The sequence below is a fragment of the Hyla sarda genome, chromosome 8 (assembly GCF_029499605.1).
Source record: "Hyla sarda isolate aHylSar1 chromosome 8, aHylSar1.hap1, whole genome shotgun sequence".
In the NCBI taxonomy this organism is placed as follows: Eukaryota; Metazoa; Chordata; class Amphibia; order Anura; family Hylidae; genus Hyla; species Hyla sarda.
Window position 1 is genome coordinate 92,330,443 of NC_079196.1, and position 25,417 is coordinate 92,355,859.

The following is a 25,417-nucleotide window of genomic DNA, read 5'->3' on the forward strand; positions in this document are numbered from 1 at the left end:
TACATATATATATATATATATATATATATATATATATATATATACTCAGACTGGTATATAATCAGACTGGTTAACTACAGCAGAACTAATTTCTTAGGTTATATGAGGATATCGTGTGATAGTGCCTCAGTGTGCCAATCGTCACTACATAAACAAGCACTGTAGCTTTAGGAGGTGGAAAGCTTGGAGATGCCTCTGGGCCCTGGTGCCTAAGGGGTGTGGGCATTTCATGAGAATTGCATTATAATGTAAAACATGTAGATCAGGGGTCTCAAACTGGTGGCTCTCCCACTCAACTCCCAGCATTCCCAGCAGCCATTGGTTGCAGCAAATGGCTTTCTTGGCATGTCCAGGCATGCTGGGAATTGAAGTTTTGCAAAATCTGGAGGGCCGCCAGTTTGAGACCCCTGGTGTAGACTAAGACTATAAAAAAACGAAAATAATAACTTTTATTTGAGATATATATATATATATATATATATATATATATATATATGTAGCGTTGCCATTAAACCAAGTAAGACATAAAGGTTGGGCTCAGTTTTATTCATTTTTCCAGTGCTTTTGGAGAATATGCTAAACACAGGCATAGCCTTTCATTGATCAAACGTATAATAAAATAGTGTTCCATACCACTTTTTCTTTTGTTTTAAAAAGCTATGAAGGGGTCTATTAAAAATAAATAAATATATATATATATATATATATATATATATATATATATACATATCTCAATGTTTTAATGTCACAGGCCTGACCCATAGGAGCCCTGTCGTTTAGCAGAATGAAGGGGCCACAGCCCTCCAGCAAATGCAAAGTCCCCCTTCACTGTTTGCTACCATGATAATCAAATATACAGAGTCAACTAAACTACAGCTCCCTGCCTGACCTGATGAATAATAATGAAATGCCATGAGCCATTGAATGGCTGCTGGTTATTCAGGCACATCATCTTTGCAGGGAAGTTTTAAAAAAAAAATAAGTAAAGGAACAGAGTGGCAGCACAAGACCCTTTGGGGTTAAAACAGGTGAGAATAGCATATTTAAAGGAAAACAGTCATCCTGTTCACCCATACTAAACCCAATACGCTGGGTTGCAGTGTGAGTGAACATCAGACAGATGAGGGGTCAATGAGTTAAATGCGCCCACCTCCTGTGCTCCCTGTTCACCCACACTGTTACCCAGTGTATTGGGTTTAGTGTGGTGAACAGGATGACTGTTTTCATTTAAGTAAATAATTGTGTCACTGTGCCCCCTTAACTCATTTGTTTGTGCCACTGTGTTCTCTTTAGTAATTTAACAAGTGATGTCACTTGTGCCACTACCCCCTATTGAATAGTGGCACTATACCCTATTGAACTGTGCCACTGCCCTTATTGATCTGTACCACTGTCCTGTAAATGTGTCCCACCATGCCCTAATGATCTGTATTACAACTCATAATGATCTGTGCCATCATGCCTCCAATGATCTGTGCCATCATGCCTCCTATGATCTCTGCCACCATGCCCCAAGGAACTGTGTCACCTTGCTCCAATGAACTGTACCAGCATGCCACAATGATCTGTGTCTCTAAAAATCTGTACCATTGTAATGAACTGTGCCACCAAATATTGCAAAACTACAACTCCTATCATGCTATGACAGCAGAGAATGATGAGATCTGTATTGTTGTGACATCCTGTTATTGGGGAACACTGAGGCTAAATGAACTTTTCCTCTGCTAATACTCCCCTGTCCTGGCTCCCGCACTGCTCTGGCTCTTCTAGTTATGTCTGACTGTTGTGGATTCAAGCAGCACTAATCGCTCCCACACCCCACAGCAAGCAGGCAAGGGAGCCCAGAATTCTCTTCTTCTTGCTGGCACTCAGCTTTTTAACTGTATTGGCATCTAAAGTACGGGTCATTATTTGGTCCTGGTACCGCAGTTCAAAGCGCGCTCATGAGCACTTCATACTTGGTGAGTCCCGACTGCTATCAGCAGCCAGGACCCATTGTTAATGCTGGGCATCACCGATCAGGCATTAACCCTTTAGACGCCACAATCAAAGCATCTTAATGCAGGATCTAACATTGCCGGTAGCTCAACAGAGCTGATCCGAATATCAGCAGCGAAATCGTGGGTCCCGATCAGCTGAGTGGACGGCAGGAGGGCCCATACCTGCCTCCTCGCCATCCGATCAGTGCTCTGATGGCAGGCTGGAGCAGCAGAGCACTGATAACACTGATCAATGCTGAGCCAAAGCTTAGCATTGAACAGTGTATACAATCACAATATTGCATGTTATAACTCCCTATGGGAACAAAAAAAAAGTTAAAAGTGTAAAAAAAATTAAATAAAAAGGTAATAAAAGTGAATTAACCCCTTCCCTAATAAAAGTTTGAATCACCCCCTTTTCCCATTTCTTTAATAAAATAATGTAATCAAAAATAAACGTGTGTGTGTGTGTAAAATATAAGGTTAATTAAATTGCACGGTCGATGGCGTACATGTAAAAATAATACCAAAGTCCAAAATTTAGCATTTTTGGTCACTTCATATACCATAAAATATTAATAAAAAGCGACCAAAATGCCCCCCCCCCCCCAAAAAAATGGAACAGATCAAAACTACAGATCACGGTGCAAAAAAAATGAATCCTCATACATCCCCGAATGCAGAAAAATTAAAAAGTTATAGATGGCAATTTTCAGCATACTAATTTTGGTGCATGTAGTTTACATTTTTTTTTAAGTAGTAAAATAAAATAAATCCTATATAAATTAGGTATCCTTGTAATCATATGGACCTACAGAATAAAGAGAATGTGTCATTTTTTTCACCGAAAACTGCACTGCGTAGTTTTTTGTTTAATTTCACCCCACAAATAAGTATGTAAGTATAAGTGATGTCATCACAAATTACAATTGGTGACTCAAAAAACAAGCCCTGATATGGGTCAGTAGGTGCAAAATTGAAAGCGTTTTTTAGAAGTGAAGGGAAGGAGGAAAAAACGAAAACGCTAAAACCAAAATTGGCCTGGTCCTTAAGGGACTGAGCACAGAGACAGATTTATTTTGTGGTTCAAATGTATTCATGGTAGAATAAATATAATATTCAATTTTGATCTGTCAGTCAGTTGTGCTTCTTACAGCTTGACTACTGGCATACAGCTCTTTTGTTGTCATTGTATTCAGGAAAAGCTTTACAAGGTGTACAGAGTCATGTTATCAAAGAAAGGTGAAGGTCTTCAATAAGGGGGGCCTTAATCAATAAGTCCTCTCCATTGCATGCAGCTTTTTGGGCCATCCGGAAGCAATTGGCTGATGATAAGCACATAGCAATAGATGATCCATTTTAGATACAAAACAAAGACAATGGACTGTGGGGGACCTTCTGACTACTGCAAAAATCTAGATTTTTTGGAATGATGAGGAATCAAGACTTGAACTTTTTGGTTTAGAAACCCCATCTGAGTTATTAGATGGGGCCCAATGATGGAGGGTGTCTGCATTGAGTAGTTCTGGTGGACCTGTCTTTTCCATTGATTTGTATGGGGTTCATTCCCCTGCAGTAATGCTGTCAGGTTCCATAACAGATTACAGCTCATAGATGAAATATCCATGAGCAGAACACCCTATGTCACCAGAAAACCCTTCTTTCAAAAAGGAATTGGTTAAAGTGGGAAAATCATATATAAGGGGGGTAAAAAACAGAAAACACAGTGCACTGATTTAGAGAAAGAAGGACACAAAGAAACAAGATGGGCCATGAATGGTGTATTTGTATGTCAAAGGTGCATTTTGACCTAGGACAGAATTCAGACAGAACTGGTTGTGGATGAAGAAGATTTCCTTTACAAAGAATCCTCCCTGGAATTAACAGCCTATGCTGGGTGTAGGAAAGCCACGACTGAAGAATGGACTCACTTCTGATCTTGTGTTGCTACTTCATTAACAGTAAAGTACTTGACGCCTGAAGTGTTCTATACAAAGTAATGACACTCAGATCTCTACGAAGAACAGGATGCGGAAGTCATCAATTATTGACGGCTAATAGATTCTGTAACGTATTGTCTTGTTGTTATGTTTAGACTAATTCTGTTTTCTGTTGACAACCATGAAACTACTATTTCCAATACCCTCTACATTATATGGAGTTGGAAGGTATATTCTGGAACATTGCTTGTTTGGAGAATTATACAAATAACAGAATAGATGTATAGCCTTCACTAGTTGTATATGTTACAGTATCATCATGATATCGGGGTCAGGACAATGTAGGCACAGTAGGAGGCTGTTCAGGGTGCCATAGATTTATTAATAAATGCCTTTAAATCTATTTGTACAATAGCTAGGATTGCTGATCATTCTCAAGGGACCTGGGTACAGTAAATTCTTCATAATTCACATAAACACACTCTTTGCATGCAATTGTCTTTTTATGTAGAAATTCACATTTATTATAAACTACACCCAACATATGTGTCTTCTATAGTACAAAGTCTCTCCAAACCATAGGTGTATATTGTTGCTTCTAGAGCTCATGCAAGCTTTTCTCTGATCTTCCATATGAATCTTTCAATTACCATCCATAAGGCACAAGGAGACTTTTTCCCATAAGACAGAGAGCTGTACCATGTGAATATAATATTGTCACACACTGTGCCCCTGAATATAATACTGTCACACACTGTGCCCCTGAATATAATACTGCCACACATTGTGCCCCTGAATATAATACTGCCATACATTGTGCCCCTGAATATAATACTGCCATACACTGTACCTTGTGAATATAATACTGTCACACACTGTATCCTGTGTATATAATACTTTCACACACTGTATCCTGTGAATATAATACTGTCACACACTGTATCCGGTGTATATAATACTTTCACACACTGTATCCTGTGAATAAAATATTGTCACACACTGTGCCCCTGAATATAATACTGCCACACACTGTGGCCCTGAATATAATACTGTCACACACTGTGCCCCTGAATATAATACTGCCACACATTGTGCCCCTGAATATAATTCTGCCACACATTGTGCCCCTGAATATAATACTGTCACACACTGTGCCCCTGAATATAATACTGCCACGCATTGTGCCCCTGAATATAATACTGTCACACACTGTGCCCCTGAATATAATACTGCCACACATTGTGCCCCTAAATATAATACTGCCACACATTGTGCCCCTGAATATAATACTGCCACACACTCTGCCCCTGAATATAATACTGCCATACATTGCGCCCCTGAATATAATACTGCCACACATTGTGCCCCTGAATATAATACTGTCACGCACTGTGCCCCTGAATATAATACTGCCACACATTGTGCCCCTGAATATAATACTGTCACGAACTGTGCCCCTGAATATAATACTGCCTCACATTGTGCCCCTGAATATAATACTGCCACACATTGTGCCCTCTAAATACAACAGTGTCACACACTTTATCCTGTGAACAAAACACTGTCACACACTGTACCCTGTGAATAAAACACTGTCACACACTGTACCCTGTGAATACTATCAAACACCGACCCTGGGAATAAAAGACTGTCACAAATTGTACCATATGAATATCATACTGTCACACATTGTACCCTGTGAATATAATACTGTCACAAAATGCACTCTGTGAATATAATACTGTCACACATTGTACCCTGTGAATATAATACTGTCACACACTATTCTGTGAATAAAATACTGTTACACACTGTACCCTGTGAATATAATACTGTCACACACTGTATCCTGTGAATATAATACTGTCACACACTGTACCCTGTGAATATAATACTGTCACACACTGTACCGTGTGAATACAATACTGTCACACTGTAACATTCTGTTGTTGCAAAGAGTCACATATAAATTTCCTATATTAAAATATACTGAAACAAAAAGATACAGTGCTCTCCTAAGGGTCAGGGCCGTTTGAAGGAATTTGGGGGCCCCAAGCAAAATGGACATGGAGGCCCCCCCTCCCCCCCCCCTTGATGTTCACGCACATCATGATCTAGAGCCGGCATCAGGACGTAGTAACGCCGGCCCTTGAATGCTGGGAGCGTGACCTGAGCGAACGTCGATACGAGGCCCCCACATTAGGTGCAGCACAGTTCCCCCACGTTAGGTGCGGCACAGTTCCCCCCATGTTAGGTGCGGCACAGTTCCCCCCACGTTAGGTGCGGCACAGTTCCCCCCACGTTAGGTGTGGCATAGTTCCCCCCACGTTAGGTGCGGCACAGTTCCCCCCACTTTAGGTGCAGCAGAGTTCCCCCCACATTAGGTGCAGCAGAGTTCCCCCCACATTAGGTGCAGCAGAGTTCTCCCCACATTAGGCTAGCAGTGTTCCCCCACAGGTGCAGTATAGTTCCCCCACATTAGGCAGTATAGTTGCCCACATTAGGTGCAGTATAGTTCCCCACATTAGGTGCAGTATAGTTCCCCACATTAGGTGCAGTATAGTTCCCCCACATTAGGATGTAGTTCCCCCACATTAGGTGCAGTATAGTTCTCCACATTAAGTGCAGTATAGTTCCCCCCCATTAGGTGCAGTATAGTTCTCCTCACATTAGGTGCAGTACAGTTCCCCAACATTAGGTGTAGTATAGTTCTCCCCACAGTATAGTTCTCCCCACATTAGGTGCAGTATAGTTCTCCCCACATTAGATGCAGTATAGTTCTCCACATTAGGTGCAGTATATTTCCCCATATTAGGTAGAGTATAGTTCTCCACATTAGTATAGTCCCCCACATTAGGTGCAGTATAGTTCTCCACATTAGGTTGGCAGTATAGTTTACCCCACATTAGGTGCAGTATAGTTCTCCACATTAGGTTGGCAGTATAGTTTACCCCACATTAGGTGCAGTATAGTCCCCCCACATTAGGTGTAGTATGTTCCCCCACAGTGTATGGCTGGAGGCTGTATGCCTGTTTGCTGCCCTACTTCAGTGCTCCGATCACTGCTCCTCTGGTCCGGCCACCATAGCAGTAGGTCCCGGGACTGGAGGAGCGGTGGTCGGAGCACTGAAGCTGATGTGCTGCTGGTCACTTACCATGCTGGCCAGCACATGTCCTGTTCGCTGCTCCGCTCCTCCGCGTTGCTTTCCAATGGGTGCACACACGGGATGGGGTAATTGCCCCGTTCCCCCCCCCCCCCGGATCTGCCACTGCATGCATTATATCTGTACATGCATGCTTCATACACACACACCATACTGTATACATTACATACAGTACATGCATGCTTCATACACACACAGATACCGTACACATTACATACTGTACATGCATCATACACACACATACTGTACACATTACATACTGTACATGCTTCATAAACATACATACTGTACACATTACATACTGTACATGCATGCTTCATACACACACAACATACATACTGTACACATTACATACTGTACATGCTTCATACACACAGATACTGTACACATTACATACTGTACAGGCTTCATACACACACAACATACATACTGTACACATTACATACTGTACATGCTTCATACACACATACTGTACACATTACATACTGTACATGCATCATACACACACACTGTACACATTACATACTGTACATGCATCATACACACACTGTCACATTACATACTGTACATGCATCATACACACACACATACTGTACACATTACATACTGTACATGCATCATACACACACATACTGTACACATTACATACTGTACATGCATGCTTCATACACACACAACACACTGTACACATTACATACTGTACATGTATCAAACACACATACTGCACATGCATGCTTCATACACACACAACATACTGTACACATTACATACTGTACATGCATCATACACACACACACTGTACACATTACATACTATACATGCTTCATACACACACTGTATACATTACATACTATACATGCTTCATACACACACAGATAGAATAGATCAGTGTTTCCCAACCAGGATGCCTACAGAGGTTGCAAAACTACAACTTTGGCTTTGGCTGTTTGGGCATGCTGGGACTTGTAGTTTTGAAACAACTGGAGGCACCCTGGTTGGGAAACACTGGTATAGATACACACATACACTTTACATATAGTAATCCACAGTAGTAACACACACACAGGCACAGTACATAGACATACACATATGTACACACACACATATATATATATATATATATATATATATATATATATATATCTACACACACACATGCTTATACATATATATATATATATATATATATATATATATATATGCAGGGACACATACTGTAGTCAGGCCCCATGTTGTACAGCCTCTGCGGTCTCCTTTCCTCACAACTCTCTCCTCCCCCCTCCCCCTCCTCCTGCTCAGATGGCGGAAGGCTGAGAGAAGAGTCTGGGCTGAGGGAAGATACCAAGTGCAGCGGGGGTGGGGGGAGCATGATTGTGGTGAGGTGAGAAGAACTCCAAAGCTGCAAATTAGTTTATTTTAAAAAAATGTCAGACATTCGGGGGCCCTCTTGTTTGACTGGGTGCCTGGGGCCCGGAGCACAAACTCCAAGGGCAGGATTTTTAATCGCTACAGGACGGGCAAGCACTGGCTGTGCTCTGGGGCCCCCAGCCAGCTCGGGGCCCCAAGCAATTGCTTGGTTTGCCTGTCCTGTAGCGATGGGCCTGCTAAGGGTTATGTATAAGGAGCTTACTGCTACTTGTTGGGCATCCAATCCTGGCACTTTTATTTATGTATATAAATGAACAACATAATGTTCAGTATAAGCACTTTACACTTTTCTGGTTCAGACTGAACCCTTCCTTAAGCACTTGCATCTTGGGAGAAGCACCAGGATTGGAGTAACTTCTCATAGTTCACTATTACGATATTAAAAATGCAATTTCAAGCTTTTTTAGGATGGCTCTTTAGGCCCAGTATGCATTCATTCAGGGCATATGGGTTCCCCCTTTTTTGTGATTGCTTAGTGTCCTATTGGTCAGACCCCCAGTGATCACCCATGGATAGGTAATAAATGTTATTTTTGGCATAACCCCTTCATAAAAATCTCCTTCTGGCACATGTATTGGTACATACTGTATTGGAATTCCTTTCCCCAAACCCAGTGGTGCCTGGCATCTGCCTATATGTACTGTGTATTTGCTTGTGGTTTCAGGCTAGGTAAAATGGATTGGCTATTGTAAAGAGCATATAAAAAAATAAATAAAAAAAACATCAGAAAAGAATAAGTATGGGGGGGGCTTGGCCCTTCCCCTATGAAATACATATTACAAAAGAATTGCAACACATGAAGCAATTCGCTTTAAAAAGAACAATCAATAAAAACCTGTTTATATTATTTTACGAGAGAAAAAAGGAAAAAAAAAAAAAACTGTTTTAAGAGGCCAAAGGTTAAGGAACATGCATTCTGGAGCTGTGGTCGGATCCTCACGACTCCAGTACATACAATATTTCATGGATGTCTAATTACTCTATAAAATACTAAACCATCAATTCTAATTACAGGAGACATTGTAGATGGTTACCATGACTACCATCGAAAAAATCACTTTGGAAGTAAACAGACTGAGCACTTCCACTATAGAAGAAATGCAAGCAGCATCAACAAGAGTTAGGGGGAGGGGCACTGTCTGCAAACGACTAATTCACTGTTTAATCTCCCTGTGTAAATATAACTTTGAAATTGCCATTGACAATAATCTGGTCCCGAAGACAAGGAAACACAAAACACATATCCAGGACTGATAAAGATTGTTTCTGTCTGTGACTTGGTTAAATTATGAATATTTTACACTGAATGTATACTTCAGAGATTTAGACGCATTCTAGTAATGCACTGATCACACTTAATAACCAGCCATCTACTAGCATTTTCACCCATACATGCACTGATCACTCTTTATAACCAGGCATCTACTGTCCTCTTCCCCCATATATGTACTGATCACTCTTTATAACCAGACATCTACTGTCCTCTTCCCCATACATGCACTGATCACTCTTTATAACCAGCCATCTACTGTCCTCTTCCCCCATACATGCACTGATCACTCTTTATAACCAGGCATCTACTGTCCTCTTCCCCCATATATGTACTGATCACTCTTTATAACCAGGCATCTACTGTCCTCTTCCCCCATACATGCACTGATCACTCTATATAACCAGGCATCTACTGTCCTCTTCCCCCATATATGTACTGATCACTCTTTATAACCAGGCATCTACTGTCCTCTTCCCCCATACATGCACTGATCACTCTATATAACCAGGCATCTACTGTCCTCTTCCCCATACATGCACTGATCACTCTATATAACCAGGCATCTACTGTCCTCTTCCCCCATATATGTACTGATCACTCTTTATAACCAGGCATCTACTGTCCTCTTCCCCCATATATGTACTGATCACTCTTTATAACCAGACATCTACTGTCCTCTTCCCCCATATATGTACTGATCACTCTTTATAACCAGACATCTACTGTCCTCTTCCCCATACATGCACTGATCACTCTTTATAACCAGGCATCTACCGTCCTCTTCCCCCATATATGTACTGATCACTCTTTATAACCAGGCATCTACTATCCTCTTCCCCCATATATGTACTGATCACTCTTTATAACCAGACATCTACTGTCCTCTTCCCCATACATGCACTGATCACTCTTTATAACCAGGCATCTACCGTCCTCTTCCCCCATATATGTACTGATCACTCTTTATAACCAGGCATCTACTATCCTCTTCCCCCATACATGCACTGATCACTCTTTATAACCAGGCATCTACTGTCCTCTTCCTCCCATATATGTACTGATCACTCTTTATAACCAGGCATCTACTGTCCTCTTCCTCCTATATATGTACTGATCACTCTTTATAACCAGGCATCTACTATCCTCTTCCCCCATACATGCACTGATCTCTCTTTATAACCAGGCATCTACTGTCATCTCCCTCCATACATGTACTGATCACTCTTCATAACCAGGCATCTACTGTCATCTCCCCCATACATGCACTGATCACTCTTTATAACCAGGCATCTTCTGCATGCACATTTGTGGCCGGCTGGAGGTCATTTTGCAGGGCTCTGGCAGTGCTCCTCCTGCTCTCCTTGCACAAAGGCGGAGGTAGCGGTCCTGCTGCTGGGTTGTTGCCCTCCTCTATGTCTCCTGATGTACTGGCCTGTCTGCTGGTAGCGCCTCTATGCTCTGGACACTATGCTGACAGACACAGCAAACCTTCTTGCCACAGCTCGCATTGATGTGCCATCCTGGATGAGCTGCTTGTGTGGGTTGTAGACTCCGTCTCATGCTACCACTAGAATGAAAGCACTGCCAGTATTAAAAGGTGACCAAAACATCAGCCAGGAAGCATAGGAACTGAGAAGTGGTCTGGGGTCACCACCTGCAGAACCACTCCTTTATTGGGGGTGTCTTGCTAATTGCCTATAATTTCCACATGTTGTCTGTTCCATTTGCATAACAGCATGTGAAATTGATTGTCAATCAGTGTTGCTTCCTGAGTGGAGAGTGTGATTTCACAGAAGTGTGATTGACTTGGAGTTACATTGTGTTGTTTAAGGGTTCCCTTTATTTTATTTTATTTTTTTGAGCAGTGTATTTTGTGTACTATGTCATAATGATAGCTGAATGACCAATATATTTTGGATGAGAGACCATATGTAATAGGACTTCCTGGGTATGGTATTCCTCTCTTGGTTTCCATCTGTTCCTGACTATGTCTTATCCTTCACAAAATGATGGCATATAACTAGGTTCACTTGAGCCTCTGGATACCCACACTGATCATGAGAATAAAGAGGCCACCATACTAGTGTAGAGGTCAGCCCCACACTGACCAGTAAGTTATAGCATACCCTACCAATATGCTATCACTTTATAAGATAGGTAAAACTTATTTAGGTTAGGGCCCCACACAGCATATGCTTATTTTGCTGCTTATTTTCTGCAGCTTATTTTGCTACCATTGCCTTTAATGGGTACTAAAATGCGCAGCAGCAAATATGCAGCGTATACACGCTTACGTGTGACCCAACCCTTAAGGCCTAATTCACACTTTGGCATGAATATGGATCATTTATTTTTTCTTTTTTTTCCAATTTGTTCCATTTTCCCTTTTTTTTTTTTTTTTTTTAAATATGGATGGAAGAAAAGGAACAAATAGGAATGTGCAAATGATACAAAAACAGAACAAGCTTTTTTAAAATGACCCTATAAACTTTGGAGTTAAATCATGAGGCTAGGATTCCACTGAGGTTTTTTCACTGCATTTTTTAGGCTTAAAAACTGCCACTGTTTTTCCCTGCATTTTAGCATTTTTTCTGGTGTTTTTACCTTTGTGTGGAATTTGCCTTTTTTGGCCCCTTTGGCATTTTCTTTCCAAATTTGTTGGGTACCAAAAAAAAAAAAAAAAAAAAAAAAAGGATGCAGTAGAGATGGAAAAAATGTATTTAACGAAATTTTTTTTTTTATAGCAGAATTTTTATAAATTTTTAATAAAGTGAATGTGTGTTTCACTTTTTTTTTCTTCTATTTTTTAATTTTTTTTAGGTAGTACTACAATTCCCAGCATGGAACAGACTGTTCCATGATAGGAGTAGTAGTACCTGTACTGATAGAAATATCGCCCCGGGTGTTACTCCTGACACCTGATGCAATTGTCCATAGTATAGCAGAAATGCGGAGCAGCTCTATACAGTGCTCACATCTCTGCTCTGTACTCCCGGCCGGCCAGTGATGTGAATAGAACATCACTCATTTATATTTTCCGCCCAGAGTGGTGATTGGTCGGATGGTTGCAGCCAATCACAGCTCTGAGGGAAATATGAATGAGTAATGTTCTATTCATATCACTGGCCAGTGTGAGGTGGAAACCTGCATTATGCACACTAATATAACTCAGCCCTGGTTGGGAAACACTAGTATACACACTCATAACAGGAACTACAACTCTCAGCATGTGCCATTTAGGAGTGTGTGTCCCCCCCCCCCCCCTTCACACATAAAAATCATCCCCAGACCAAGATTTATTCCCCAGCCCCTGCAGTCTCTAAATCCCCAGCCCGTGCACTTTGTCATCCTCCTGTTCCGTTCAGTGAACACAGGCAGAGCAGTGGGAAGGGAGATGAGGGAGACGTGTACATTCTCACTCCCCTGCAGAGCAAGGGGAGAAGAGATGAGCGGGGCATGTATCTACTCTTTCCCCCTGCTCTGCCCTTCCACCCAGTTCTAGCTTCGTAAATCTTCGAAGAGCTGAGGGGAGGAGTGGACGCAAGTCTGCACGGGGTGCAAATTTCTATTTCACACCAGCCAGAGTATCAGAGATGCGGAGAGCAAGAGAAAGCTGCTTCGCATCTCTGCAATAGATAGGACAATCACAGCGGGTGTCAAGAGTGATACTGGCTGTGATCTGTCCTTAACTGGAGGTACTACTATTCCCAACATGGAGCACACTCTGTTCCATGCTGGGAGCTGTATTACCTGCATTAATAAACATTAATAAACAGATGAAACAGTGAAACTTCGGACACCCGTTATGATTTGTCTATAAATGCAGGTACTACAGTTCCCAGCATGGAGCAGAGTGTGCTCCATGTGGGGAGTAGTAGTACCTGCAGTTAAGGAAAGATCACAGCGGATGTCACTCCTGAAACCCGCTGTGATCCTCCTGTATAATGTATAGATGCGGCGGGCGCTCTTCTATGGTCCCCTGCACTGACATATATACCTATTCAAACTTCCAACAGAGAGTTGTGATTGGCTGGAACCATCTGGCCAATCACAGCTCTCTGCGGGAAATATGAATAGGTGTATATATACGGTAGTGCAGGGGACCATAGAAGAGCGGCCGGCCGCATCTATGAATTATACAGAAGGGTCGCAACGGACCCGGGGCTATCTGTCAATTAGTACAGGTACTACTACTCCCATCACGGAACAGTGTGTTTCATGCTGGGAGTAGTAGTACTACCTAAAAAATGTTAGAATAAAAGTGAAAAACACACACACAATACATTTTTAATTATTGCCGGCTACATTTTTAGTGCCCTGCCCATCCACATAAATTGATCCCTGTTTACAAATTTTGTTATAAAAAAGATTTTAATGGTACCCTATAAAATTTTAATAAAAAAGAATACAAACCACCGGCAAAAACGCCAAACCACCATTTCTGTGCAAAAAAACGCCAAACTGAAAAACACCAAGTGGATCTGGCATTTTGCACTTTACTATTGACTTGCAGCTAACATCTGGACGCAATGTTTTTTCCCTGAAAAAACACTGTGCGGCAAAATGGGCGTTTTTTCCCTTCCATTGACTTCTGTGGGAGGAAGACGCCACAATTTCTGTGCAAAAAATGCCAAACTAGGTTTTGTAGTGCGTTTTTGAAAACCAGCCAAAATATCTTATAAAAGCCAAAAGGATAAAAATCTGGCATCTGGCATTTTGCAGTTTACTATTGACTTGCAGCTAACATCTGGACGAGGCGTTTTTTCAGCGACAAAATGGGTGTTTTTGACAGCGTTTTTGCTAGAAAATCCTCAGTGGAATTGCAGCCTTACTGTCATTTATAAAAACTTTTGACATATCACACAGGCATTTAATGGCTTGGCATCTTGACGTGCTGAGACTCCCACTGATCCCTAGATATAGCTGCTTGAAGCGATCTGTACCCCTTGGCTCAGTCTGTTTAATTGCAGGAAATGGCTCCATTCGGCCTTGTTCACATGTCAGAATTTCTGTGCCGGAATCCTAAGATGAATCTGGCACGGAGATTCCGCTGCAGCAGAGTCTCATTGAATTCTACAGGATTCTGCTGCCTTGTGCACAGGGCAGAATTTCAGTGCCAGATGTTTCTGGCACAGAAATTTCCTTTTCTATGCTTGCACAAAGAATGAACATGAGACAGTTCTCTTCTCCTCTTTCTGTTGTCCATGCTTAGTGTGGCACACACAGACACCCAATGCAAAGACTGAGTGAACTTCTCTCCTTTTTATCTGCTTTCAGGTGTGATTTCTATATTGCCCACACCTGTTACTTGCCCGAGGTGAGTTTAAAGGAGCATCACATGCTTGAAACAAACTTATTTATCCACAATTTTGAAAGGGTGCCAATAATTTTGTCCAGACCATTTTTGGAGTTTGGTGACATTATGTCCAATTTGCTTTTTTTCCTCCCTTTTTTTGGTTTCGTTTCAATACACACAAAGGGAATAAACATGTGTATAGCAAAACATGTGTTACTGCAATCCATTTCTGTGAGCAATACTTCAATTTCTTGAAAAATTTCAGGGGTGTTTACATTTACGGCCATGACTGTAAATAAGACCTGAAAAGAAGCTAATGACCTAATATATATATATCCTCTTGGGGACTACATCCTGGTCCCACTCCCGCAATATAATGCATGGTCACGCAGTGACCCCGCGTCATATCGGGTCGGTCCCGGCGTCTAAGGGTGGCCGGGACCCGGGGCTAATAGTGCGCGTCACCGATCGTGGTGATGCGTGCTATTAACCCTATAGATGTTCAAAGTTGATCGCCGCATCTAAACTGTAAAAAAAAAGCATTCCCGGCAGCTCAGTCGGGCTGTCTTTCAGTGTCCCGATCACCTGTACGAATGAAAGGAGGATCCCTAGCTACCTCCGGCATGTCCGATCGGTGATTGATTGCTCCAAGCCTAAGATCCAGGCTTGAGCAATCGACAACCAAATACACTGATCAATGCAATGCTATGACTTTGCATTGAACAGTGCTGGCAATCAATGTACTATAACATTGAAAAAAAAAAAAGTGTAAAAAAAAGAGTTAATAAATGTGATTTAACCCCTTCCCTAATAAAAGTTCAAATCACCCCCCTTTTCCCATTTAAAAAAGAAAAAATAAACATAAACATATGTAGTATCTCGGCGTGTGTAAATGTCCAAACTATAAAAATATATAGTTAATTTAATGCAGTCAATAGCGTACGCACAAAAAAATTCCAAAGTCCAAAATTAACAAAAAGCTATCGAAAAGTCAGATCAAAACAAAAATGGTACCAATAAAAACTTCAGATCACGGCGCAAAAAATGAGCCCTCATACTGCCCTCCACGCAGAAAAATAAAGTCCTCATATCTTGACCTCCTATCCCGAACTCCTATCTCGACCTCTCATCCTGACGTCCTATCCCGTCCTCCTATCCTGTCCTCCTATCCTGACCTCCTATCCCGACCTCCTATCCCGACCTCCTATCCCGACCCGTAATATGTGCACCAGGTATTGAAATATCTCCAGCCGTACAGAAGTTATGTGGGAACATACATTTCCCATTGATTTGCATGGGACTTTAAACCAAAACCCCGACCCTCACAAATGGGGGTAGTTAAGGGTTAAATTAACTATCCTATATTTTAAGTGGACATATAAGTAACATGTGACCAAGTATTATCGAAATATCTCCAGCCGTTTGGAAGTTATGCAGTAACATATATTTCCCATAGACTTGTATGGGACTTTAAACAAAAACCCCGACCCTGGCAAATGGGTGTGAGTAAGGGTTAAATTACCTATCCTATGTTTGTTGTTGACATATAAGTAACATGTGTGCCAAGTTTCATGTTAATATCTTCAGCCATTTGGACGTGATGCTGGAACACACACACACACATGTTGAGTTTTATATGTATATATATATGTATATATATATATATATATATATATATATATATATGCATTACTATTTTTCTGTGTTATGCCAAGTGCACTTTAATTAAAACTATTTTGCTATTAATTTGTTTTTTTTTCTTTAACTTAAAAAAAAAGGATCTCTGTTTTATTAGACCGTGTAAAGTCAATAGTACCATTCACAGCCGCACTCAAAGGGATGTGTTACTGTAGTGAAATGGCCTATTTGTTTCATTGATCAGTGTAATTTTATTATTTTCTACAAAAAGTAGAAGTAGTCAATGTTATCTGCATATATAGTTTCCTGAAAATAACAATGATCCTCTCAATGACCCATTTAGCCATTTATGTATGTTGCCTTGCATATTGCTCTAATTGGCCATGCATATGGGTCATTGGATACAAAAATAAAGTAAAAAGGGCATTAGTCTAAGAATACATTAACATAGCCATACATATATGGCACATAAATATTATACATACATTGGTGTACTGTGTATACTTCCTCCACTGCTGTCATGAATACTTGTCATGTATGCATAAAGGAGTCCTGTACTCACATGGAAATATTGCTGAGAGCTCAGCACGAGGATTGCTTGAAATGTAATGTATCACTTATAATATGTATGTGTGGTAGAGGGTGTGAATCTGGGCAGATGGAATTACCCTAGGGGCAGATTGCATTAACCCCTTGTGTTCATGACGCCAGGGCGTGGTTTATCCTCAATACCACCCGAAGGTATACCGCTGGATCCTGGGCTAGGCACTGGGGCAATAATGACTCCGACGCCAAGTTACAGTCAACAGTAGCTTTACTGAGTGAGAAATGGTACAGTCTACACAGTTCAGTCAGGCCCACGGAGGGGACCAGTGACTTCAGAGACCTTAAAGGGGTACTCCGGTGAAAACCTTTTTTCTTTTAAATCAACTGGTGGCAGAAAGTTAACCCCCTTAAGGACCAAGGGCATACAGGTACGCCTTTGCTCCCTGGTACTTAAGGACCAAGGGCGTACCTGTACGCCCGTGGGAATTTCGGTCCCCACCGCGCGGGGCAGGGACCGGACTGGGGTGACTGCTGATATCTATCAGCAGGCACCCCGCGTAAATGCCCAGGGGGGTCATCAGACCCCCCCCCATGTCGGAGATCGGCGCAAATCGCAAGTGAATTCACACTTGCGATTTGCGCGACTACGGGTCAATGGTGACTCGGTGACCCGGAATATAAGGGGGATCGCGGGTGTCTAAGACACCCACAATCCCCCTGAAGAGATAGGAGTGAGGTGGCAGGGGTGCCACCCCTCGAATCCCTGCTATTGGTGGTCTAGACGCGACCACCAATAGCAGATCGGGGGCAGGGGGGGTTAACTTTCATTTTCCCCGTTCTGCCCACCCACAATAGGCAGGGCAGAACGGGGGAAACGACAGAGGACCGGCGCCAGAGTCCACTTACGGATCTGCGGAGGCTGCGGGCGACGATCGGCATCTGAGATTCGGAGATCGGCGGGCGGCGATGTCGTGCAGCAGGCTCCCTGGATCCGACGGAAGCCGGTAAGTTGCCTAGCAACATCTGGAGGGCTGCAGTCCGAGACCACTATATAGTGGTCTCTATACTTAAGCACTCCAGATGTTGCAAAACTACAACTCCCAGCATGCCCAGACAACTGTTTCGGATGCTGGGAGTTGTAGTTTTGCAACAGCTGGAGGGATACAGTTTGAGACCACTATATGGTAGTCTCTGAACTATAGCCCTCCAGATCTTGCAAAACTACAACTCCTAGCATGCCCACATAACTGTTTGCTGTCTGGGCATGCTGGGATTTGTAGTTTTGCAGCATCTGGAGGGCCACAGTTTGCAGTGGTCTCTATACTGTAGCTCTCCAGATGTTGCAAAACTGCAAATCCCAGCATGCTGGGAGTTGTAGTTGCGATCCCTCCAGCTTTTGCATAACTACATCTCCCAGCATGCTCTTCGGTGATCAGTACATGCTGGGAGTTGTAGTTTTGCAACACCTGGAGGCACACTGGTTGGAAAATATTGAGTTAGATAACAGAACTTAACTGATGGTTTTCCAACCAGTGTGCCTCCAGCTGTTGCGAAAGTACAACTCCCAGCCTGCATGGTCTGTCAGTTCATGCTGGGAGTTGTAGTTTTTAAACAGCTGGAGGTTTCCCCCCCCCCCCCCATGTGAACGTACAGGGTACATTCATACGGGCAGGCTTACAGTAAGTTTTCTGCTTCAAGTATGAACTGCGGCAAATTTTTCGCTGCAACGCAAACTCCTAGCAGGGAACTCACTGTAAACCTCCGCCAGTGTGAATGTACCCTAAAAACACTACACTACACTAACACATAATAAAGGGTAAAACACTACATATACACCCCCTTACACTGTCCCCCCTCCCAATAAAAATTTAAAACGTATTTTACAGCAGTGTTTCCAAAACCAAGCCTCCAGCTGTTGCAAAACAACAACTCCCAGCATTTCTGGACAGCCACTGACTGTCCAGGCATGCTGGGAGTTTAACAACAGCTGGAGGCACTCTGTTTGGGAATCATTGGCGTAGAATACCCCTATGTCCACCCCTATGCAATCCCTAATTTAGTCCTCAAATGCGCATGGTGCTCTCTCTTTTCGGAGCCCTGACGTATTGCATGGAAACAGTTTAGGGCCACATATGGGGTATCTCCGTACTCAAGAGAAATTACAATACAAATTTTGGGGGACTTTTTCTCCTTTTATCCCTTATGAAACGGAAAAGTTGGGGTCCACACCAGCCTGTTAGTGTAAAAAAAAAAATTGTTTACACTAACATGCTGGTGTTGCCCTTTACTTTTTATTTTCACAAGAGGTAAAAGGAAAAAAAAGACCCCCAAAATTTGTAACGCAATTTCTCCTGAGTACGGAAATACCCCATATGTGGGCGTAAATGATCTGCGGGCGCACAACAAGGCTCATGAGTGAGAGCGCACCATGTACATTTAATGCCTAAATTGGTGATTTGCACAGGGGTGGCTAATTTTACTGCAGTTCTGACATAAATGCAAAAAAATAAATACCAACATGTGACCCCATTTTGGAAACTACACCCCTCACGGAATGTAACAAGGGATATAGTGAGCCTTAACACCCCACAGGTGTTTGACAAATTTTCGTTAAAGTTGGATGGGAAAATGAAAACAATTATTCTTTTTTTCACTAAAATGCTGGTGTTACCCAAAAATTTGTTATTTTCACAAGGGAAAATAGGAAAAAATCCCCCCAAAATTGTTAACCCCATTTCTTCTGAGTAAGAAAATACCCCATATGTGGATGTAAAGTGCTCGGCGGGCGAACAACAATGCTCAGAAGAGAGGGAGCGCCATTGGGATTTTGAAGAGAAAATGTGTCCGGAATTGAAGGCCACGTGTGTTGACAAAGCCTCCATAGTGCCAGAACAATGGACCCCCCAACATGTGACCCCATTTTGGAAACTACACTCCTCACGTAATGTAATAAGGGGTACAGTGAGCATTTACACCCCACAGGTGTCTGACAGATTTTTGGAACAGTGGTCCGTGAAAATGAAAAATGTAATTTTTAATTTGCTCAGCCCACTGTTCCAAAGATCTGTCAAATGCCAGTGGGGTATAAATACTCACTGCACCCCTTATTAAATTCTGTGAGGGGTGTAGTTTCCAAAATGGGGTCACATGTGGGGGGTCCACTGTTCTGGCACCACGGGGGGCTTTGTAAACGCACATGGCCCCTGACTACCATTCCAAACAAATTCACTCTTCAAAAGCTCAATGGCGCTCCTCCTCTTCTGAGCATTGTAGTTCGACCGCAGGGCACTTGATGTGCACACATGGGGTATTTCCATACTCAGAAGAAATGGGGTTACAAATTTTGGGGGGTATTTTCTGCTATTAACCCTTACAAAAATGTGAAATTTGGAGGAAACACACATTTTAGTGAAATGTTTTTTTTTTTTTTTTCATATGCAAAAGTTGTGAAACACCTGTGGGGTATTAAGGCTCACTTTATTCCTTGTTACGTTCCTCAAGGGGTCTAGTATCTAAAATGATATGCCATGTGTTTTTTTTTTGCTGTTCTGGTACCATAAGGGCTTCCTAAATGCGACATGCCCCCGAGCAAAATTTGCTCTCAAAAAGCCAAATATGACTCCTTCTCTTCTGAGCATTGTAGTTCGCCCGTAGTGCACTTCAGGTCAACTTATGGGTTACCTCCATACTCAGAAGAGATGGGGTTACAAATTTTGGGGGGTATTTTCTGCTATTAACCCTTTCAAAAATGTGAAATTTGGGGGGAAACACATTTTAGTGAATTTTTTTTTTTTTTTTCATATGCAAAAGTTGTGAAACACCTGTGGGTTATTAAGGCTCACTTAATTCCTTGTTACGTTCCTCAAGGGGTCTAGTTTCCAAAATGGTATGCCATGTGTTTTTTTTTTTGCTGTTCTGGCACCATAGGGGCTTCCAAAATGCAACATGCCCCCCAAAAACCATTTCAGAAAAACGTACTCTCCAAAATCCCCTTGTTGCTCCTTCGCTTCTGAGCCCTCTACTGCGCCCACCGAACATTGGGCTACAAATACAAGTATACATTTTCTCCTTTTACTCCTTGTAAAAATTAAAAAATTGGGTCTACAAGAACACGCAAGTGTAAAAAATGAAGATTGTGAATTTTCTCCTTCACTTTGCTGCTATTCCTGTGAAACACCTAAAGGGTTAAAACACTGACTGAATGTCATTTTGAATACTTTGGGGGGTGCAGTTTTTATAATGTGGTCTTTTATGTGGTATTTCTAATATGAAGACCCTTCAAATCCGCTTCAAACCTGAACTGGTCCCAGAAAAATAGCGAGTTTTAAAATTTTGTGAAAAATTTGAAAATTGCTGCTGAACTTTGAAGCCCTCTTGTGTCTTCCAAAAGTAATAACATGGCAATTTTATGATGCAAACATAAAGTAGACATATTGTATATGTGAACCAAAAAAATTGGGAGTTGTAGTTTTGCAACATCTGGAGGTCCGCAGGTTGGAGACCACTGCTATAGAGGTTCCACTGAAAATACTGGAGCACATAGTGCAGAAAGTAGTGCAGTCTGCTGTAAAATAACAAGGCTACAGTCACATCTACAGGAACCTCTGATGCAGATGTGAATGTCGCCCTATTTTTTTCCAGCAGACACCCGCATATGTCAGAAACAAGGCTCCAGAGGCCAATGTGAAAAATGCAATTCAGGATTTTCAATTCCATATAGGATATTAGGATTTCTTTTCATCAGTATCCCTTCCATGTTTGTGCACTATATCAGAGGGAATAGACTAAAGGGTGCACATATGTAAGTGGGCCCCAAGGTGTTGTGGACTTGCTGTGTATTTTCATCCTAACATTCATTTTTTGCAATGCATTCTGTAGAGAAATTGCTGGGGAAATAGCTGTGGATTTGCAGGAAAATCGCCTTTTTCACCTCATTTAAACTCACAAGACATTCAGGGACTGGCAGCGAAGACTTCTTCTAACTTCTACATTATGTCTTCAAGCAATGTGATGTTCTTATATGTTCTCTAGGCTCAGAGAAGGTTTATGTTTATGTTTAACCGAGAAGGATTCTACCGAGTAAAAACATAAGTGAAGATTCTTTTTGGATTTAAAGGGGTATTCCAGGAAAACCCTTTTTATATATATACATATATATATATATATATATATATATATATATATATCAACTGGCTCCAGAAAGTTAAACAGATTTGTAAATTACTACTATTAAAAAAATCTTAATCCTTTCAGTACTTATGAGCTTCTGAAGTTAAGGTTGTTCTTTTCTGTCTAAGTCCTCTCTGATGACACGTGTCTCGGGAACCGCCCAGTTTAGAAGAGGTTTGCTATGGGGATTTGCTTCTAAACTGGGCGGTTCCCGAGACACGCGTCATCAGAGAGCACTTAGACAGAAAAGAACAACCTTAACTTCAGAAGCTCATAAGTACTGAAAGGATTAAGATTTTTTAATAGAAGTAAATTACAAATCTGTTTAACTTTCTGGAGCCAGTTGATATATAAAAAAAAAAAAGATTTTTCCTGGATAACCCCTTTAATCCAAATTGTGGCTATTACATTCATAGCGTCACATGACTACATTCACATTTTTGTACCCAAGCCAGGGTGGAAATAGGGATATGGTGGTTGGCCAAGAGACGCCATGATTTGCGCAGAGTGAATATTTTCGGTGGTTGTCCAAATTTGCTGGGAGTTGTAGTTATTCAACAGATGGAGAACTACAGGTTAGGGAACGATGCCGTAAAGCATTTTATAGTTATCTCGTACTTGATCAAATGTATCCCTACTGCTACTCTACAGTATAATGTAACTGCAATGTGGTTACTGCCGGCAATGCTCCACAGCTGTACAGGCTCCTCCGCAGTCATTTTTCTTGAACGGCTCTATCCATTTGGAAGTTTTCTATTTATGTTCTACAAATAAAATCAGAACCATATCCTTATGTTGCAGAATGAGATGAATGTATCGCAGCATTAATACACTCTTTAACTTTTGTGTAAGTAACAATAGAGCATTGACAGCTTTCAGTCAATAAGCCTGTCTGCACTATTATAAGGAGCTTACCTTTATAATTACCCTGAGGCTTCTACATAATACAGTTAGCAGGATTTTCCCAAAGCATGGTATTAACCAGAATATTTACACGGAAACACATAATATTATGCACTTATGTTGCCCTCTAGTCATCATTATTGTTTTACTTATAGAGCATTTTCATATATACTTGAAGTGAAGGTTGCTGAGGAAGTCATCACTTTAAACACTGTGAGGCATTTTATGTTGGGGGACTGGGGGCATTCTAATTCAAGAGAAGTTCGGTGTAGTTGGCAGTGCTGGATCAAAGAGGTACTCTGGTGCAAAACATCTTATCCCTAAAAGCAAAGGGGATAAGATGTTAGATCGCAGGGGTCCCACCGCTGGGCTGGCAGCAGCGGCATCCGGAACACGGGAACGTGGAGCTCCCATGTTCGTGATGTCGATGTCACTGGTTCAGTATATAAGAGGGGGTGTGATGGCGGGATCCCCTTGATCTAACATCTTACCCACTATGCTTTTATAGGGGATAAGAGGTTTTGCGCCAGAGCACCCTTTTAAAGTCTATGGAGACCCTCTCCGACATTTTTGAAAGTAGAAAATGGAGCTCAAAAATATAACTCTACAGACAATTGTACTACAAAATTACAAATAACAGTCTTGGACGGTGGTATTTATTACCATCACATACTGCCCAAATAATAGTGAAAATGAAATCAATCTTTATGCTTGAAGTAACAAGTGTATGCCTCTGTTTGTTGTTATACCAGAATATCAAAAGACTTAAAGGGGTTATCCAGGAAAAAAAACTTTCTGTATATATCAACTGGCTCCAGAAAGTTAAACAGATTTGTAAATCACTTCTATTAAAAAATCTTAATCCTTTCAGTACTTATGAGATTCTGAAGTTAAGGTTGTTGTTTTCTGTCTAAGTGCTCTCTGATGACACGTGTCTCGGGAACTGCCCAGTTTAGAAGCAAATTCCCATAGCAAACCTCTTCTAAACTGGGCAGTTCCTGAGACAAGTGTCATCACAGAGCATTTAGACAGAAAAGAACAACCTTAACTTCAGAAGCTCATAAGTACTGAAAGGATTAAGATTTTTTTAAATAGAAGTGATTTACAAATCTGTTTAACTTTCTGGAGCCAGTTGATATATAAAAAAAAGTTTTTTCCTGGATAACCCCTTTAACAATCACTTTGAGGCGGCTTTTTCCTTCAAGCTGCATCAGCCAGCTTAGTGACCATTTACCATCTTTGATCCTTCGTCACCCATACTGATCCAAAACCTTACAGCTATACACTAGTCATGGAACATAGGAGTTTCGGCCCCCTCTGACTCACTGCTCTTCTTTTGATCGTATGAAAACTATACCTCTTCCACCTTGTGCTTCTAGCAGAAGGATCAGCTTAAAACATACATGGACCTAGTTATCTATGTATCCTGACATAGGCTGCATGTACCCCCCCCCCCCTCCCTTTTTTTAATATACTTTTACGGGAGTTGTACCTCTATGTACAGTATACGCACATAAACTGAGTCTAATTCTAAAAGGATTAATTCACCATATAGTTATTTATACACTATAGCACCTTCTCTTACTTTCCCTACATTTATCTCTTTAAAAAACAATAAAAAAAAAAACAACGTCTACAAAGGTCCCTCTGCTACTTGTACAAGTATGACTGCTATACATAGCCCAAATAATATCACCAGGCAATGCCAAAATACTAATGCTATACATTCCCCAAGAAACAATATACTGATAAGAAGCTCTCAAGTTTGTTGATGTATTTGATCCTATTAGTAATATAGTTTCCCAGCAGTTCCCTAATGTATTGTTAAAAGGTCACTGTCAGATCCAAAAACATTTTATATGTTGTTACTGATGAAAATTAAAGACCTTTTGTTAAACGTTTATACATTTTTTTAAAAATATTTAATAAAGAAAATGGCCCATGAAAATCCCACCACTAGGGGAACCCATACCTACTGGGACACTAACCAGTCCTGCTGCAGAATCAGGCTTGTCCATGAGTCATGGACAAGAGATCACTCATGAATAGACACACCAATCCCCTCCCACCACCACAAGGAGG

The 25,417-nt window shown here is 41.4% G+C and overlaps 1 protein-coding gene across 5 annotated transcripts in view; it reads left to right on the forward strand.

The window, feature by feature from the left end:
• The window catches only part of LOC130283815 (potassium voltage-gated channel subfamily H member 8-like), a 520,269-nt gene that overhangs the window by 487,903 nt on the left and 6,949 nt on the right, over positions 1-25,417 (forward strand). The window lies entirely within an intron of this gene.